General features: G+C 49.6%; 1 long non-coding RNA gene across 2 annotated transcripts in view; it reads left to right on the forward strand.

The window, feature by feature from the left end:
* The first annotated feature begins 1,038 nt into the window (after positions 1-1,038).
* Positions 1,039-17,920, forward strand: part of LOC139672027 (uncharacterized) — a 31,985-nt gene continuing 15,103 nt past the window's right edge. The window contains exons 1-9 of one of the 2 annotated variants that reach the window (XR_011697846.1): positions 1,039-3,058; positions 5,391-5,508; positions 5,723-5,787; positions 6,333-6,530; positions 6,701-6,938; positions 7,838-7,891; positions 8,753-8,909; positions 12,183-12,332; positions 12,728-12,908. This is a non-coding gene — a long non-coding RNA (uncharacterized lncRNA). Of the gene's footprint in view, positions 3,059-4,608; positions 4,680-5,390; positions 5,509-5,722; positions 5,788-6,332; positions 6,531-6,700; positions 6,939-7,837; positions 7,892-8,752; positions 8,910-12,182; positions 12,333-12,727; positions 12,909-17,920 lie in introns of those variants that run through there. The other variant, XR_011697845.1, reaches the window with a different exon arrangement.

A 17,920-nucleotide genomic window follows, 5' to 3' on the forward strand; every position in this document is an offset into this window, starting at 1 on the left:
AAATACACATGACCTCAGGGACAAATACTGACAGCTGAGCCTGGCACATCTGGCCCAGGTGACCAGTCCAGGGAAATCCAAACAGTGACAATCTGACTCAAAAATCAGACACTGCAGATTTCATTTCCCACAAACTCCAGCTCTTTTGGGCACCTCCTGCTTAAATGTTTTCCCTGTTGGAAGAGATCCATTCGTCTTTTTAATGCCCAGGACACCCAAGTTAGGGAAAAACAACCAGCATTCCCTGAACAACTTCATCACCATCTGCAGTCAGGGACCAATGGACAGGAGCCTGCCCTGAACAGGCTCACAGATGGGGCTCACAGGGTGCTGGTAAGCCCATTACTGCCCAAGTGTGAATGATCCTGGGCAAACCCACGAGTGTGGCACAAGCCCCAGAGGCACCAGCAGCTCCAGCTGCAGGCAGATGTTCCTCCTACCCAGCTGTTTGGGGGTGCGGGTGAAGGTCCCGTCACGGTCCGGCACTGGGAGTCGTCCCCACCTCAGACCCCGCACTGAGCCTCGGCCTTGGGGGAGCCAATTGCCTTGTCACAGCCCACTTCCTGCAGGAAAAGGGAAAGGCTGGGCATTAGGAGAGAGTTCTTCCCTGGGAGGGTGGGCAGGCCCTGGCACAGGGTGCCCAGAGAGGCTGTGGCTGCCCCAGCCCTGGGAGTGTCCAAGGCAAGGCTGGAGCAACCTGGGCTAATGGAAGGAGTCCTTGCCCATGGCAGGGGTGGAAGGAGATGAGCTTTAAGATCTGTTCCAACTCACACTGGTCTGTGATTCCATGATTCTGGATCTCTCTGGGCATCCCCTTGCCTGCTGCATCCAGGGGGTCTGGTGGCAGAGGACACCCCAGGTCCCTCCCAATCCAAACCATTCTGACATTCCATGATTATTCTAGGATCTCTCCCTGCACGGAATTTTCACCATTTCCTTCTCTCTGTTTCCAGCAGATGGAGCTGCCAGCCTGCAAAAAAGACGGAAGTGTTCTGGGACAGGGCCCAGCCCTGCTGCTCACTGAGTTAAGTGTGTGTGTGTGCAGGGAGAGCTGGGCTGGGATTCTTACACAAATCCCTCCCACCTGGATGCAGCAGGGCCTTCAGGATCCTCTCTTGGTCAGAGCTTTCTCTAACTGTGGTTGTTTCCTGTGCCCAGCTCTGGGCCCCCAACATTCTGGGATCCTGGAATTCCATCTGCAATTCCATGTGGGAAAACTGCACTTAATACAATGTCTGTGCATGGCTGGACTTGCTTATCCTCCATTTCTAGCACAGCATAATTCCATACACAGTTGTTACAATTCCATACAGAGTTATGCTGAAAAAGATACAGGTTTGAATTCATACTGGGATAATACTCTGCCTGTCTGTTCTCAGGGAACAGTTGACTGAGATTTTGGTTTAAATTTCAACCAACCTGTGACACATCAAAAAGAAATAAATATATTCAGAAGCTTAAAAGTTGACTAAGTATGAAGGGAAGGGAAAGAAGAATATAATCACAGGGAATAGGTGAGGAGCCTCAGCTCTAATTAAGCAAGATGAAAAAACTATATTATATACATATATATGTATGAAGAGCTATAACAAACTTGCTGTGAAAGCCTCACCTCCCTTTTTCATCTGCTGATTTACATTAGAGTTTGGCTTTGCTGTGACATGTTTTATATTCCCAGCTCAAGTGGATGAATAATCTGCAACTCAGTCCTGTCTTGCTTGTTACAGCCATCCTGCTGTCAGCCTCGTTCTTCATAATTGTACAGGAGAGAAGTTTAAGATCCTTTCAAAAAATACCTTGACAAACTATTTGCTTTGGTCCCAGCTCAGACTGGGCACATAAATGACTCTGAGGGGAGGATAAGCAGTTTAGCCCATTCAGAAGAGCTCTGTGTACAACTTCCAAACTGGCACATCTCCCTGGGATTGCCCATTTCAAAGTGAGAAATTGGCTTCTCAGTGTGCACTTGATTCTCTTCATGCAATTAAAGGTCAGGAAGAACAAATTGCTTCATTGCAATGGGTTATTTTTAGGATGGTTTTCTTGCACAGCTCACAGTAGCTGAAACCTACTGGGATATTCAGCTTATCTAGAGACAAACCCCTCTGAGCTGTTTCATGGAAAATAGCATGGAAATTCTGATGGATGAAAAGACAAAGAAAACACTTGAGGAGTGAATTCTACCACCTTAATTAATAAATACCCTCAGAGCTTGTATTTGGCAGCTCAAATCCTGCCTGACCCAGACCCCACACCTGCTCCTGTGCCAAACAGACAGTGCAGAACAAAGTTCAATCCCACCTTGCAGCAATTCCAAGGAGTTGGTGACACTGCAGTGAAATCCCAGCCTGGGACAAGGGTGTCCTGCCTGTGGATGGGTCTTGGTTAGTGCAGGTGCTCCAGGCTGGGACTGACAGTCCCTGCCCCACTCCCTGTCCTGTGCCAGAGCCCCAGGAACAGGAACAGGGGTTTGGTGTGGCTGCAGGACCCTCATGCTCTGCAAGAGAGGGAAGAGGAGCCCTGATGGCCCAGGCCTGGGCAGGGGCTCCCTGTGCAACATCAATCCAATTTTCATTCCATGGCTTGTCCTGGTTCACTGAGGCACAGGACAATCCATGCACTTGTCTCTTCCTGATTTCTCAGACATCCACAGTGCAAAATCCTGCTCTTTTTGCCACTCTCAGGAGCTTTCCCACTGTCCAGTAGACCAGGGGACATTTTCCAAGGTCCCAAAAAATCTTCTGGAGTTGACTCATTACTGAGCTCAGGACAAAAGAACAACAATTTTTTTAGCACTTACCACATGAAATTGTCTTTTTCTGTGCCAACACACTCCTGTTCCTCCCATCTCTGAAGGTTCCTTCTCCTTGTTCCAGCCTCAGGATTCATGAGGAGATGTCACTAAAGCAAGTCCCCATCCCAAACCCTGAGGTTGGGCACAGTCTTGGCTGCTCCAGGGGATTCTCTCCATGTGCCCAACATCAAAACAATTCCATCCCTGCAGAATCACCTTGAACTGTTGCTGTAACATCAGAGAACTGATTGGCCAAATCCAGAGGTAAGAGATGGGCCTGGTCAGGATGTGAGACCTTAAAGTGCCTGTTTGTGTGTGGGGGCTGTGACTGGGATTTCTGCAGGGAATGAGGCTGCTGTGCTTGGAAACCCAGGCTGGGACTGGGCAGGTTTTCACCTGGGGACACTCTCACTTCACTGCTTTGCACATTTTCTCTGCTATATTAAATGAAAATAGGCCTTGCCCCTATCAAATTCCCTCATGGAAGCAGATCACTGTTATTTATCATCCTGCAATATTTGGGTATCCTGCTGGTCTTTCCCTTTCCTCAGGTCATTTATGTTTCTGTCTTTGTACCTGTCCCACTGATTTATCCCTGCCTGCTTTAGCTGGCAAGGCCCTTGTGAAAACACCATTTCTCCTTGCAGCAAACCCTCCTCTCCCTCAGCTTCAGTACCAGAAAAATCTGTGTGCTGCTTTCCATGTTCTTGCTGTAATATTTCTTTAAAAGCTACATCCTGTATTGCAAGTTAAATAATTCTGATTTAAGTCTTTTGATCTTTCTTGCTAATTCAAATAATTAGACTTTTTTTTGTTTCAAGCTTTTTATTTTCCTGTAAAAACCCAATGGAACATACTGGGAAGACACAGGTGATGCTTTGGAACTTGTGGATTGCTAATTGTTACCAGGTGATTGTAATTAGCTGAATTTGCAGTGAATTCTCAATGAGCAAGTGCATCCCTGGCACACCCTGGGCTGTGCTGCCAGCCCTGGGGCCTCGGTGTGCCCCTGCTGTCCCTGTGCCACCTGCTGAGGGGTTGGTGTTGCTGTGGGAGCAGGGGAGGGGCAGCTCCAAACAGGGGGAGTTCAATCCCATGGAGGAGTGTAAGGGGATAAATGTAATTCAGATGATCAATGGGGCATAGAAGGGTGAGAAAGGACGTGCTGGGAAACCAGGCAGAGTAGTGTACAAAGTAACTGTGTAAGACTAAATGTTCTTCATTATCAAAGCTGTGTTTTTCTCTTACTTGGCTGCACCCTTGGGAACCCTTGTGTGTTGTGTTTGTGTCCCTTCAGTGGTTCTTATGCACAAGTTGTAGCAGTGCCTTGTCTGGGTGTGTAGAACCAGCTCTAATGCAGCTTCATGTGAGCTGGGAGATGAACATCAGGAGACTGGAAACAAGTCCCAGTAGTTGTCTAAAATAAAATGCAGTGGATTTTTCTCAACAATCTGAGATGTGTTTTTGTTTCTGTTTAAAAAAAAAAACTAACAACAAAAGAAAGTGCTTCTAAGGGTGTTGGGATTTCTTGTACTCTGTTTTGTGAGGTGTTGGCTCAGTGCCTTTATTGGAGCTGCTGTCAGATGAACAGGTGCTCCTAATTCACATGTGTGTTAGAGTGTGATTAAATGTTATTATTTTGGTCTGTGTCTGGCCTTGCCCCTTGCTAAGTCATAGAAAAACACAAAGTATGTACTTTTAATTTAGATAATCAATGGGGCATAGAAGGGTGAGAAAGTAGTTATAACCTTCTGGAAAACCAGGTGAAGTAGTGTGCACAGTAACTGTCTGACACTGGATGTTCTCTATTGTCAAGGCTGTGTTCCTCTCTGACTTGGCTGCACGCCTTGAGAGATACAAATACTTTGGGACCACAATGGGGAAGGTCAGTACAGGGGGGTGAGGAAGCTGATGATGGGAGGAAGATCATGTGGGGAGGGGCTGTTCTCCCACTCCCCACCAGGTGCCATGCCCAGACTGTTGCCCCTTCTGTAATGCCCAGGCGGTGTTTGGCTGCCCCCCGGGCATGCCCTTGTGCTGCGTCCTGGCCCTGCGCAGTGTAAGGGATGGCTGATCAATGGGGACCCAGGAGTGGGGCAGCTGAGCCACCCCCATCCTGCCCCGAGCCCGTGTTGGCTCCGCGGGGACGCCCGCTCAGCATGGGGGCCGTGCAGCTGCTGCATCCTGGGAGTGCTGCCCCATCTGCTCCAGGGGGCATCAGGGACAGGGAGCAACTGCTGCAGCATCGACTGGATTTCACCTGTACTGTGTCCTTTTGTACCCTTTAGTTAAGTTTTAAGTATTCTTTTTATTCTATTTAGTATTGAGTGTTAAGTATTCTATTTTAATTCTTTTTTGCTAGTTGTTATTGCAATAAATGCTGCTTTAGATATTTTAAGACTGATTAGCTTTATTCTGGACATGTATCCAAGTCAAACTGTTACAAACAGTTTGGATGAGATGGGCAGTGCCAGGGCAGAGCTGCCGTGGGATGGCAGGGGAGAACTGAACCTTTGCAGCTCAAGGTGTGTGATCACCATCATCCAGTTTGTTTGTTCTGTCAGTAGCTGTGCTTGGTTGTTCTTACTGTTTTCAGGTGGCAAACATCACATTGTGGCTTTGCTTCTGGGGAAAGCCATTAATTTCCTGCTGGGAGTCCTTGAAACAGGCCTGAGCTCTGTGGGAAATGAGGATGGTGAGGAGTGATGGGAATGGTGAGTCCATAGTGAGTGTTGTCTGGTGAGTCTTCTCATGTCCCTGATCTAAAGCTGTGCTGTCACCATGTTATTGTTTCTGATTCCAGCTGTCTTTAAAGGTGCTGGGAGTAGCAATTGGAGTGTAAAATGTATGTGTGGAGCTTTGTGTTCCAAGACAGCATTTTTGGGGTGTGCACCTAGTGAACTGTGCAAATGCTTCTTGTCATTACAGAAAACCTTCTGGGGGTAAGGTCAGGATGGAATGTTCTTCCTGTGGCACAGAGACCTTGATCCTTGGTGAGTTATTGGAGTTTTTTTGTTAGCTCACAGTAACAAGGCATTTTGGTTTAGAGAGTGAAATACTTAATGGGAAAGCTGGGCTGGGGATGTTCAGGCTTCAAACAGAATTCAGTGACCCTTCCCATGCCACGTGCTGAGCTGGCACAGCAGGCCATGGGGCTCACCCCAGTTGATCTGTTGTTGTTTCTGAATGCACAGGACACTGGTCCAATAGGCATCAAACAGTCAGTGGGATGTGAAGGCTTGGGACAGTCTGGAAGGTTCTGTGTGCCCGAAGGATCAAGGCCAGTGCAGCACTGGAGAACTCAGGAGTGATCAAAAGAGGAACCAGTTATTGTGAAGCTCAACTTTTGTGAAGTGATTGTCAAGATAGAACAAGATAAAAATAACCTTGTTAGAAAAGCCCTTGTGAAGCAAAGCAGAATTAAAATGTGTGTAAGCAGAAAAAGTAATTTAAGTTGCTGCTGGTTCCTGGTGTCTTGCTCTTCTCTGGCATGTTTTGTGTTGAATTCAAAGGCACTTTTCTTGCTTTTGTGAAGTAGGACCTGCATCCCACTGGAAGAAGAAAATGTGGAGAGAGCAGCAAGTGGGAATATGGCTTTGAGATGAGCCCTTGGATTCCAGTTCCTCTTGGTGGGTCTGTGCTCCTGAAGTACAAAGAATTTTTTTGATTACCTGTTGACCTGGAAAGAGCCACACTGGACACAAAATGGCAGAGAAGCTGCACTGTCTTGTTTGGGGTGAGGAGCCCTTGAACCTCTTTGCTGCACCTTCCTCTCAGTTCTGTGGGACTCCAGGTTGTCACACATCACCTTGGCTTTTCCAGGATCTTTCCTGAAGGTTTTCTGAATGTGAAAATGAGCTTTTTCTGTAGCTGGAATTAATTTGGAGGATTTTGTTTTCTTTTCAGGAAACCAATTGCATGGACTGATTTCAAGTTCCCATACCAGGATAACTGCAGTGGAAGAGGACAAATGGAGCCAATAACCCAGACTGGGATGCCCCAGGTCTCTGCCAAGCACAGAGGTTGCTGCCTGGTGTTTATTCTGTGAAGTGCTGGTCCTGCACTGCCTGCTCAGGGCCTGTTCCTTGCTCTTCAGTCATGGAAAATGTGCAGTAAGAGGCTGAGAAGGGCATTGCTGCTGTGGGTGAGTGCCTGAGCAGGGCTTGGTGCTGCAGACAGCCCTGATGGGCGAGTCCTCTCCAGTCAGCAAGGATTGTTCCCCAGGGGCATCCCCTGCCTCCATTACTGGCTAAGATTGTATTCCCTGATGCTGTTTTCATGGTCCTTTGTTCCTCTTTGTATTGCCTGGCGGGAATGTATTTATGTTTTAGCTCAATGCAGTCCCTTTCAGTGTTTATTGTGTGTGATCTTTGTGTGCAATAAACATTCTGGGCCAGTTTCTCTGAACAATTCCTCTACTTGAACTCATTTATCCCTGTACTGTGATCCATGACCTCTTATCCTGGAGCATTTCTCCTGCTCTCAAGAGAGGATGGTCCTGAGGTCCATGAGTAAAGGAAAGGAATAAATCATACCCAGGGTAGTGCTCATGCTGTGGGTCTGCTCAGCACTTGGTGCTTTCCAAGTCGACATAACTGAGGGATCTAAACAAGAAAAAGATCCCTGATCATCTCTCCCCTCCCATATTGCCTCACATTATGCTGCATGTGCCAAGTCCTTGCATCCACCTGGCTGTTGCCTGTCCAGCCCTTCCTGTGTATCCCACCCTGTCCTGGCTGCAGCTGATAAAATACAGGCCTGAAGGTTTTTTAGCAACAATCTGTTTGTATAAAGAAAGCCAAGTACCAAAAGCATCCACCTGCAGGGCAGTCTTTATGGCATAGGTGCAAGTACCAGGCTGTGTGTCTGCATTCCCTGTGGTTCTCCTTGCTGTTCTCACCTGGGCTGGAGAGGTGTGATGGCCATGGCCTGTTATCATATCAAAGTGATGTTGCTAAATTGGTCCAGAAGTTTCTGGTTTTAGACACCTGCTTTCTAACAGGAAACACTATTTTAATTTTTCCTTTTCCATGTCCTTTGTAGGTGCAGCCCAGGATGAGCATCCCTGTGCTCAAAGAGTGTTTGCCCAGGAGGAAGGTGAGTGTTGGCCTCACCTGGCCCAGCTCAGGTGGATGTGACTGAATTGGAGTGGCCTGACAAGGCAGGAACTTATTTCAGTGTTTTGGAGTGCCTGAAGAGCTTTCTCTGTCAGCTTTTTTATCTGTTTGTTTTCATGATTTCTTCTGGTCCAGCATCCTGGATATACCTTGGTTTGTCTCAAGTCTGATGGCAAAGGATTGAATAACTCACAAGTAGGGTCTGGAATTAAATGACTCTGTTAAAATTAGGCAGAGAATACAACAAGAAAAGATGGGCATCCTTTTTACATATAAAGCAAGTAGGGATAAAAATGCCCTTTCCCTTCCTGTTGGGATTAAATCCCATGGAAATGATGTTTTAACACTCTGGTCTGGTCCAACCTGTGTCTGCTGGGAAATAGTAGAGAGGAAGAGGGGGATGCCCAAGTGACTCTGGGCTAACAGAGCTGTGGCACAGGTAAGGAACTGGTACTGATAAGTTGTTTTAGTTCATAATTGACCTCCTTTTGCAGTGACATACTTGAATTATTTGTGAATACTTTCATTTATGAGCTGTTTAGATGTTGTTAAGGCAAAATAAACACCATTCCACCAATCCCTGGTTGGGTGCAGGAAGCAAATGGAGACAGAAGGTTTGAGTACATGATTTGAGTCCTGGAAAAGCACAAGGCAAGCACAGAACAGCAGGGGCTTCCTTTATTACACTCCACGAAGAGACCCCTTCCTGTCTGAGGGGAATGACTGGGGAATTTCACATGAAAATGGTATCAGTGTTGGAGTATTTTAAAAATAACTCTATTGTGAAATTAAGTATGTAAGCAGATTAAAATTACTGAAGTTTAGGGAATTTATTTTTCAGGTACTTACATGCTGGGCAGCATTGCCAGGATGATAACCAAGTGTGTTTTTCAATCCAGCCAAGTGCAGTGAACCAAATGCCAAGAGAATTCTCTCCCTGAAGAACATTGCAGTGTGCTGTGCTCAGCTAGTTCATGATGCTTAATCCAGGATAAAGTGTGAGTTTATATCTTAGTGCTTACTCCTTGATTACAGACCTGGGGTTAAACTGCCTTGATGACATACCTGGGTTAAACTCTGCCTGCTCTGGAAATAACTTGTGCCCTCCTGCAGAGACACTGGAGGGCATTGGGAACAACACAGAAGTCACATCTTAATAAACTTCTTTACAATTTGCAAACAAGCCCAGCTGAAGGAATTGCTTATAAACAGCAGCCCAGCACTCTTGTTACCCTGTTCCCCTGCAGGGACTGACTTGGGCCCATCCTCTCTCTACCACCAACAGAATAAAAGAAGTGACAAATGACACACTCCTTTGGAGAGCATTCCCATCTCCTCCATCCCAATTCCCTGCTCCTCTTCCCAGAGACAGGGCCCTGCACAGATTTGGGCTGTGACTTAGGACAGCCCTTCTTGTGCTCACAGGAGCAGGACTGGAGCCTTTTTCCTGTCCAAGTCCCTCTCACATCTCCCAGAGCAAGCAATCCCAAGAGACAGAAACACAAGGATTGTAAGGAGGCTGGGAAAAGTTTTGAAAGTTTTGATGAAAGAATGAGCAAATATTTTTTGAGAAAATGTCTTGATTTTTATTTCTCTCTGTTTACCTGAGGCATTGGCTCCTTTCCCAGTGCCTTGGAGGGATATTCCCATACCTTTGGGTAATTATTGCCTACCCCAAATAATTAATATCATGCACCCTGGAGAGCACCTGGGGAAAATGAGCTCTGTAATGGTATGGAATGATTGTGTAGTGTGATGGGTAAAGAGCTGCCTGGGTAATGGACAGGAGATGAGCAATTCCTGCTGCACTTTCCATGGGGCATCCTTTCCTTTAGAAAATGAAAGGTTACCATGTCTGTGAGGGACCTGTTGAGAGGCTTTTGTGTTACTCAGTAGAGCAGGTCTGTCTTCAAAGAAAGCTTGATGAGTCTTTTGTCTACAGAAAAGGCAACCTCAGATATTCTAATAAAGTAACCCAATTTTTCCACATTATCCATACTGATCTAGTATTAGGAATATTCTACAGGAACTGCTGACATGCAGAACAAATAGGTAGTCTTTAAAGTGGAACTAATTAGTGTTAAGTATGTTACAGTTCATTTCAGAGGGTCTGATGTCTGTTCCAAAGCTATTTATTTCTAAAGATACCCTGTCAGGTTATGGCCAGAGAAGGGCTTTGCTCCCTGTGGAAGCTCCTGGGTTTAATTTAGCAGTGACACCTCCCAAAAGAAGCCATTCAGCACAAAACAAGCCCCCTCTTCCCGAGGCAACCCAGGGTGGGTTTGGTTGTTGTGAGAGAGACACATTAATGGTGGTGATTTTGGAACCACCCTCTGAAGACACACCCCATCCCCTCACACTCACCCCCAAGCCCCCACTGCAGTCTGTACCTGGCTTGTTCTCCTATTCAAGGACTAATTTGCCCCCTTAAAACCAAACCTGGCTGCTCTCCTATCATTTTTCCTCCTCACTGGGTCCCCCAGGCAGTGGGTGGAGAGGGCTGTGAGGCCATTCCAGTCTGTCCCCAGAGCAGGGAAATCCATGTGCCAGGGCCAGGGTGACCATGGGCTGGATGGAGCTGCAGGGGTTGCAATCAGAGGAAAGAAGAAACATCTCTCCAGTGTCTCTAGGCTGGTTTTTCAGCTCAGCACGTGTCCCTTTTCCTGAGCAGTGCTCCTGTGACTGGCACTGGCAGAGGCTGAGGCTGTGAACAGCCCAGAACTGGAGTTGGGTATTGGGCAGGCTCTGACCCCTCTGTCCAGGCAAACCCTTCTCCTGCAAACACAACTCCTCCATCAGCTCTGTCCTGCCCCTTTCCGGTGCCTGCCCCTGGGGCAGAGCTGCTGGAGGGCTCTGTCCTGCCCCTTTCCCGTGCCTGCCCCCCGGGGCAGAGCTGCTGGAGGGCTCTGTCCTGCCCCTTTCCGGTGCCTGCCCCTGGGGCAGAGCTGCTGGAGGGCTCTGTCCTGCCCCTTTCCGGTGCCTGCTCCCCGGGGCAGAGCTGCTGGAGGGCTCTGTCCTGCCCCTTTCCCGTGCCTGCCCCCCGGGGCAGAGCTGCTGGAGGGCTCTGTCCTGCCCCTTTTCCATGCCTGCTCCCCGGGACAGAGCTGCTGGAGGGCTCTGTCCTGCCCCTTTCCCGTGCCTGCCCCCCGGGGCAGAGCTGCTGGAGGGCTCTGTCCTGCCCCTTTCCCGTGCCTGCCCCCCGGGGCAGAGCTGCTGGAGGGCTCTGTCCTGCCCCTTTCCCGTGCCTGCCCCTGGGGCAGAGCTGCTGGAGGGCTCTGTCCTGCCCCTTTCCCGTGCCTGCCCACCGGGGCAGAGCTGCTGGAGGGCTGGCTGGGGCACCCCTGCAGGGCAGGGCAGGGCTGGTGCCAGCTGGGACCTGCTGGAAGGACACAGAATTGCTGCCCTGCCCACAACTGGCACCGTCTCAAACCAAGACAGACTGGGACACCCAGCAGTGACCACTGGGCTGACTTGATGGGCACAGTGAGCACAGGAGGCCCTGACAGGCTGTGCTGCACAGCTCCCTGCCCAGCACAGTGGGAGTCACTGGCACTGTGGGAATGAAGGGGCTCCAGGGGCTCCTGAGCCAGGAGAGATCCCAGGATTTATTCAGGGGAAGTCTGGTGTGCCCTGGGAATGCGCAGATATCTGGACACAGGCACTGACACGGCTCTGGGGAGGGTTTAATCCATCCCATTAAACAGTCAGAGGTAACTGGGCACACTGAGAATGCTCTGCCATGCAGAGCAGTGTCCATTTATTCTGTGGGATTGGATTAGAGCAAACCCAGGAGTGCCTCTGCAGTACAAGGCCTAAAACCCAGTGATTTTGGGGCAGGTTGTCATTATCTGGATTAGCTCTGTGAGGGTCTCAGAATAGCAGGGGGCCAGAAATTGTGTTTCCTTCTGGTTGTACCAAACCCGGGTCTGATTCTTTCAGCCCCAGAGCAGCGACACCCCTTCCTGTGGAAGCCTCTGCCATGCAGGCACTTGGACCATCCTCTCCATCCTGGTACAGCACAGCTGCAGCCACTGTTACAGAGCCTGGGGAGAGAAAACAGGGGTCTGCTCACTGTATTTCCAGTGCTTTGGAATTGTCCTATAGCGAGGGATCCCTTCCACAGCAAAAGAGAGAGTGAGTGGGCTGTGGGGAATCACAAACCTTGGCACATTATGGCTTAGCAGTGAAGGGTGAAAGGTGGGAAACAGCACAGACTTGGTTTCTTTTGCTCAGATTGAATTAACAAGAAAATGAATTATTTTTGCTTTCAGGAATGTCAGTGCCTTCACCATCCCAAGGGAAACTCCATGTCCCTGAGGCACATTTGGTTATTTCTCCTTTCACCCTACACGTGCAGCTCTGGTGCAATCTCTGCACATCCACCCACCTGCAGCAGTGGAACCTTCCCACCAAGCACACAGGTGAGCCACTGATCCCTTTTGTCTTAGAAAAACCTCATTTACAGCTTGAGAAAAGTGAACTGGCACAGTTAATCCATAGGCAACTGTTTAGGGATATTATGACACTGTGAGAATGTGCTTTTGCTTAGTTGGAATCTTTGCTTCTACAAGTGTTGGAATATTTGCAGCAGTTGTGTTTCCACACAGGGTACCTGCTATGAACCCTTTTTTTGGTTAGAACTGGGAATATGCAGGCTTGAATAAAGCCAACCATGCTCTGAAATATATTCTGGATGGTTGTACTGAAGGATTTCTTTTTGCTGTAAATATTTCACTGCAGTAAAACAGCCAGGCCCAAGGAAGGCCTTGGTTCTTGTTGCATGCTCTGATAGCAGTGGATTTCTCTTTCCTCTCAGCTTTTCCCTCTGGTTGCCCAGAGCAGCTGTGAGAGTGGGCTCTGATAGCCCCAGGAACCAGCTGCCTTCACTTTGGCTCTTCCCCAGCTGGAGCAGTGGCACAGCCTGAGGTTTGCAGAGGAAGGAGGAAGAGCAGCAGGAAGGAGGAACAGCAGAGGCAGGAGCAGCTCCTGGCACTGGGGTAGGTGCTGCTGCTGGTTTTTGTCTTTAAAGATGTGTTTGTGTAGCATTTGGGGAAGCCCAACAAAGTTAGGGGGAAGGTATTGCCCATGTGCTTGCAGTTTCTCTGGAAGGTCAGAGCAGCTTTTTCAACAAGTCTCACACTCTCACTTACCTGCCCATGTTGTAACTTTGTGATATTTGGTGCTGAGGAACTTTAAACAGATTTTACTGTGGAATTCAGGGAAATTTGGGGGTTTTCCTGGTGTGGCTGAGAAAACAACTTCCACCTGCATGGGAAATGTAGTGAACTAAAACAGCTCCTGATATTTAACAGAAAAAAGAGGCTGCCAGTTCTGTCCTGAAGGCTCTGGACAGACCTGGCAGGAGTGGTGGCACTGCAGGATGGGGCAGGAATGCAGAGCAGGCTCTGGACAGACCTGGCAGGAGTGGTGGCACTGCAGGATGGGGCAGGAATGCAGAACAGGCTCTGGACAGACCTGGCAGGAGTGGTGGCACTGCAGGGTGGGGCAGGAATGCAGAGCAGGCTCTGGACACACCTGGCAGGAGTGGTGGCACTGCAGGGTGGGGCAGGAATGCAGAGCAGGCTCTGGACAGACCTGGCAGGAGTGGTGGCACTGCAGGGTGGGGCAGGAATGCAGAGCAGGCTCTGGACACACCTGGCAGGAGTGGTGGCACTCAGGATGGGGCAGGAATGCAGAGCAGGCTCTGGACAGACCTGGCAGGCAGTGTTTGTTCTGAAAGAGCTGTCACTGGTTTGGTTGTGTTTGCTGGGAGAGGGTTTGAATCCAGGCTATATAAGGTGGAAAATGAGAGGGAGAAACTGTGGGTAGAAGTGAGAAATCAAGGGATTTCTGAGAGGGACAAAGACTGTGGAATGTTTCAGTTGGTTTTTGGTTTGTTTTGTCCATGAGGAAGAACTGCTTGGCTTCTGGAGAGAAACCAGGGTGTGCTTTGTGGGTGCTGCTGAGCTCACTCTGACAACAAGAACAGCCCCACATCACCCCCATGTGTTTGCCCATCTCAGGGGGCTTTTGGCACCGTGTCCCTGATTTAAAGCCACCAGAGACACTGAGAGAGGCAGATCAGGGACCCTGCTGGTGGCAGCTCCCCTGGGGCCCTTGGGCAGTGCCCCCTGCAGGGATGCCAACCCCTCTGGGGGGTGGGAGAGCCTTCCTGTGGCAATGGGGCAGAGCTGGCAGTGCTTTTGGTGCTTGCAGGGACTGGGAGGAGTTGGGCAGAGCTGGCAGTGCTCCTGGGGCTGGCAGTGACTTGAAGGAGTTGGCACAGGCATTTGTTCTTGTGCTCTGCACAGAATTCTTGCAGTGCATTGAAGTGTCTCTTGCCCTGAGTGTGGTTTAGTGACTGAACCCCCTGACAGCTCCGTGTGGACACGTCAGAAAGGGGCAGGAACACACATGGCACCAACAGTCTGACTGTGGGGGAGAGAATTCCCAAAGGGCACAGACAATCTGAGAGTCCCTCCTCATAGTAAACTTTGTGTTAAGACTTCCCAGATGTTACAAATCTCCTGAAGCTGAAGTGGATGCTCAAGTTGCATCACACTGAGAGGGGGAGGAGGAGTTAAAAGCTCAGCAAGTGGAATATTTATGGATGAATTCACATCTAATACAGTGCCCTGCAGAGGGAGGTGGGGAAGGGGATTTGTGAAGCCACAGATTTCTTGGGTGATGTTTTTCTGTAAGTCACCATCAAATCCTTGGTCTGGACACACCAAATGTGTGGCTCAGGGTGAAGATGTGATGCTTTTGGTCTGTGTGCTGCTTTGGGCTGGTTCCTTTCCCTCACAGTAGCTGGCACAGGGCTGTGCTTTGGATTTGTGCTGGACACTGTTGGTAAATCAGGGTGGGTTTGTTCCTGCTGAGCAGTGCACTCACTTTTCCCCTCTGATTCTTTCCCCCATCCCCCTGGGGGCAATGAGTGAGTGGCTGTGGGAGGTTTGGTTGCTGGCTGGGGTTAAACCACGACATTTGTTTAAGGTCCATCTCTCTGTGCACCTCTGAGAGGTTTGTTTATTTATTTATTATTATGATGTGATTTCTGGAGAGCTCTCTGCCCTTTCAGGCCTGGCCTCACTGCAGCAATAGTGCCACAAGCACCTGACAAAGTGCTCTGACAAAGCCCCTTTGCCCTCTCTGTGCACCATTTGAAGGCTCCTGGGCCTCCTCCCTCCTTCCCAGCCCCTCAGTGGGTCCAGAGGGGCCCTGAGCAGGGACAGAGGGCAGGTGGCACCATGGAAAGCTCCTGTGCAGTTTGGAGGCCTCAGCAACAGGGTGGGAAATGAAAAATGGTAATGATCTCTAGAGCACAAAACTACCTGAAATGTCAGGGAAGATGAGCAGCATTTTCCTGACAGGTTGGCCTCATTTCTGATCCCTTTTGCTCACTGTTGGTGCAGCAAATGCCCCCTTTGGAACCTGGTCAGGGTCATCACTGAATCCAGCTCCATTTATCCATTTCATGTAATGACCACTGTGAGGAGTTCAGAGTTCAAAGCTGCTTCTGTTCTCTCTGATTTGCCTTCAGCATCACTGGGGGATGTATTGGCAGGGATTGAGGTTTTCCAGCAGGGTCACTGGTGGTGTCAAGCTGCCCTTGGCAACAGAGTAAAGCACTTGTTGTTTCTTTTTGTTTCTTCTTTGCAAATCTTGTGTGATTGGTGGGCCCCACACTGTGCTGGCACAAAGGAGGAACCAGGAAAGCAGGAGCAGAGCCCAGCTGGGCACTCTCAGTGCTGCTGAGAGCCCTGAGGCTCCTCTCTGGGTGTCATAACTTGGGTGATGTGTTGCCTCCTGCTGCTGCTTTGACTGAGTAATGCACTGTGGGCCCCTTGGGGATGTGGTTAGTGCAGTGTCTGTGCATCTGTGAGAGTCCCCCTGGGCACAGCAGAGTCTGCCCAGAGCAGAGACAGCACCAGTGGCTGCAGGGAGGGCACAGAGTCCCCCTGGGCACAGCAGAGTCTGCCCAGAGCAGAGACAGCATCAGTGCCTGCAGGGTGGGCACAGAGTCCCCCTGGGCACAGCACAGCCTGCAGGGTGGGCACAGAGTCCCCCTGGGCACAGCACAGCCTGCAGGGTGGGCACAGAGTCCCCCTGGGCACAGCACAGCCTGCAGGGTGGGCACAGAGTCCCCCTGGGCACAGCTGTGCCATGGCAGCTCCTGGCACTCCCTTTCACACTCACTGACCAAGGGGCACAGCTGTGCCATGGCAGCCCCTGGCACTCCCTTTGCACACTCCCAGTGCTCAGCCCCACACTCTGCCAGGGCAAAGGGGCACAGCTGCAGGTCCCCCCCCCCGTGCCCCTGCAGAGAGCTTGGGCTGCCCCAGCCAGTGTTTCTTGTTCACCCCTCCCTTGCAGCCTGGTAAAATTCCCCCCAACATGTTGCAGGGGGGCAGGGAGTTGGTGGGGCTGGCCCTGCTGTGTCCAAGGGGCTCCTCTGGGCAGGCACAGGGAGGGAACTCTCACTCCAGGCTGGGCAATGCTGATCACCCCTCCTGGATTTGATGTTCTGCTTCATTTGGGCATCATCTTACACATCCCTGCCTTAAAGGTCAAACTGCTTCTTGCCAGGGACAGCTGACAAAGGAGAAGAGCAGTGCCTGAGGAAAATGCCCTCCCCTTTCATCTCCCCTTTCTCACCCCCTGCATGGGATGCTCTTGGGATGTTCCCCAGGAGCATTTCTGAGGCTGTGGAAGGCTCAGCCTGAGCTGTCCCCACACCAGGCTGTAAAACTGATGGGTGTCAGACCTGAGCAATCCTGGGGGCCAAGGCAGGGGCCAATTCCAGCCCCTCAGGACTGCTCCATCAGTGCCCTGGGCTGCAGAGCTGAATCTGCACAGGGGCCCTCAGACAGGGCAGTTCTAAAGGGCCTCACTGGCAAAGGGGCCCAAAGGAAAGCACATTGTATTTTTGTAGTACTTGTTTGGGGAGCTGAATAACAGAAAAAGGGATTTTAAAGTATTTTTACAAACCCTGAACCAGCTTAGTGTGTTATTTGCATGCCCACAGTGGCACTGCAGGTTTAGCTGGTGGGGTTGGCACACAAATTAATATGGATACAAAGGCTGAGAACAGGGTTGAGTGGGAGAAGGAACAGGAGAACCAAAGGGCCCAGAACTCTCACTGAGGAACATCCCCAGGAGCACAACAATCCAACCTGAAAACTTCTCTTAGCATAAAACAACCTTCTCATAACTGGCTCTGCAGCCCATGGGCTGAACCTAAAAACCTGTATTGAAACAACCCCCTTTTATGGACAGGGAACTCTAATGAACAGGTAATAATTAATTCAGGGTCTCTGCTCCTGCATCTTTTCTCTGATGCTGAATGTGCAGCCAAGGGGGATTGTGGCAGACCTTTATCTGAGGGTGGTTTCAGTCCAGGGGGTGTTCCTAAAAACCTTTATTCATCTCTCTCTGCAAATGAGTGACTTGAATCAATGCAGGGTTTGTGTCTTTTCTCTGAGGGTGCCCCAGAGGGCACATTCTCAATGTTCACACACTCACACACACTGACATGTCTCACTCTCTGATGAAATAGTGCAGGAAGAACTCGGGTGCAAAATATTTTCCCCAACAAAATTAAAGCTCAAACAAGTTATCTGTTACTTCTAAAAACCGATTTATTATTTATTGATCAACTAATTGCTAAAGAGTGCAGAGAGAGAGGAAATAAGAACAGTTGGGAAAACTCCTAAATTGCTTTTTAGAAGCAAAGAAAAAGAGAAATTATGATTCTTCTTACCTCTAAATAGGCAATTTTAACCACCTGTTTGTTTGCTCCTTGAATGCTGCTCTGAGGAAAACCTGTAAGAACACAAACACATTCCCTTCCCAAGCTCAGTTTAAAGGATTCAAACACAGACTTTGTTCCCAAGTGTTCCTGTGGCCCAGAGGTGGCCTCAGACTCCCCTTCCCTGTGGGTTTTGCTGGACAGGTGTCACCTGGTGTTTGCTGATCTGGGGCCCACACAAATCTCAGCAGGGCTATG

The sequence above is a fragment of the Pithys albifrons genome, chromosome 5 (assembly GCF_047495875.1).
Source record: "Pithys albifrons albifrons isolate INPA30051 chromosome 5, PitAlb_v1, whole genome shotgun sequence".
Taxonomy (NCBI): domain Eukaryota; kingdom Metazoa; phylum Chordata; class Aves; order Passeriformes; family Thamnophilidae; genus Pithys; species Pithys albifrons.